Genomic DNA, 1,785 nt, shown 5'->3' with positions numbered 1-1,785 from the left:
GGCTGCTCTCGTGGCCTAGAGGTTAAGGTGTTGCCTCGGATTCAAAGGTCCCGGGTTGAATCCGGGTAGGCACGGAAAAATGTTCTTCTCTAAATTGTCTCCTTTCACCTTCTTTCCTGCTCTCTACCAATATTCTGTCATCTGCTTTCGTCTCCACTTTCTGCCACCGCCCCATCACCTCGTTTGCCCCCTCCTCTAGGCTCCTGACTCTTTCTGCAGCCTTTCTGCTGCTACTCTTTGGCTCCTTCTTACTGCTGTCTTTCAGCCACCCCCCTGATCTTCTGGTAGGAAAGATCTACATCTAGCCATCACAGACAAGGGCGAAAAACATCTGAGGTTCCGTGTGCTACAGACTTCAAACATAGGTTAAGGACCATTTGCAAACACTCTGAGTGGTCTTCTTTGGTCGACCTGCACGTGGGCGTTCTTGGACTGATCCAGTGGCTTGATGGCACTGTCTCAAGCGTACAATGACAGAGTGTGACACTGCAAGCCTTCTGGCAACTTCTCGGGCTCCAACTCCATCCTGCAGCCATGCCATAGCTCTGGCATTATCAAAGTCTCTCAGCTTTCAATCCGGTGGCATATTGATGCGATACTGGATTTTGCGCATAACATAGGCTTATATTGCCACCAAAGTGAGCGCAGTTCGAGACCGTACGTCCGTGTATGACGTACACCAAAAATTTAAAGGGAGGAATGTCCGTGGTGTTGCACACAGGTCGATGAAAAACAGCAAATTTGGCTAGAATTCCCGGAGGATTTCCGTGCTGTACGTGGTAGTTTTGCCCCTTTAGGAAGTTTAGCAGTAAGTAATCCATAAACACTTTCAAAGCAAAAATATTTGAAACATTCCTTGCTGTCGTTTAAAAATTATTTTTTTAAAAATCAAAGCTCCCTGTCAAAGTGGTCCTTAACTTAAGTTGAAGTCTGTTGTAGTTATGCACGTTAAAGATCCGCTGGTGGTCTAAAATCGATAAGAGTAGGCTTCGGCCGCCGCCTGTGCAAAATTCAAAATTTCCTACCCACTGAAAATGTTTAATGTGTCCCGGGCGCTCATATGACAAAATACTAACAAAAAAAGCTTATCATTTTAAATGACATTACTATTAAGCTTATCTCCCTCTCATGCTTTGTTGTGGGCAGTCGGGCGGATCATGTTGGGAGGCCATACTTTAAAAAAAAAACTTTTCCTTTCTTGTTGCGGTCTATCTCTCTTGCTTTTCCCCTGCAAAAAAGTTTCAGTTACAGAAGTTACAGAGTCGATGCAATCCTTTTACTCAAACCAGACCAATTGAAATTGTATATTTGTATATGTGTGTTTGTAAGTTTAAAATTAGAATCTATTTTTGAAACATTCCGGATATATGCGCTATGAAAAAGTGATGGGGTTTGCTTTAGACTAACATGTTTAAAGGAAAAGTGTAGTATAAATGTTTGGTTGGGTGTAACCCTTATGAATGGACTTTGTATTTTTTCTATTCTTTATTGAGATCTGAGCTTATAAGAGTGATGGGAAAGACAAATATGTTCCAAACTGCTTTCTCCAGCTTACAGTAGCCGAGTCATTATGCCAGTTTGTCGTGACAAGCTTGGAGGTAGACTGTGGTTTACCTGGCATGACCCCTGCCCATGATGCACCGGGGCGGAATATCGGCAGGTGGGGAGTTAATCCCAAGTCACACACGATCTAGTCTCGAGTCTAAAACAAGCTGATGTTTGAAGGGATGGTGCGTAAGGACTCTGTGGGTAGAGGCAACGGCGAAGGGAGTGAGGGGCTGGTGA

The sequence above is a fragment of the Aplysia californica genome, unplaced genomic scaffold (genome assembly GCF_000002075.1).
Source record: "Aplysia californica isolate F4 #8 unplaced genomic scaffold, AplCal3.0 scaffold00511, whole genome shotgun sequence".
NCBI classification, from domain to species: Eukaryota; Metazoa; Mollusca; class Gastropoda; order Aplysiida; family Aplysiidae; genus Aplysia; species Aplysia californica.
The sequence above is the reverse complement of the archived record's forward strand: the minus strand, read 5'-3'. Positions refer to the sequence as shown.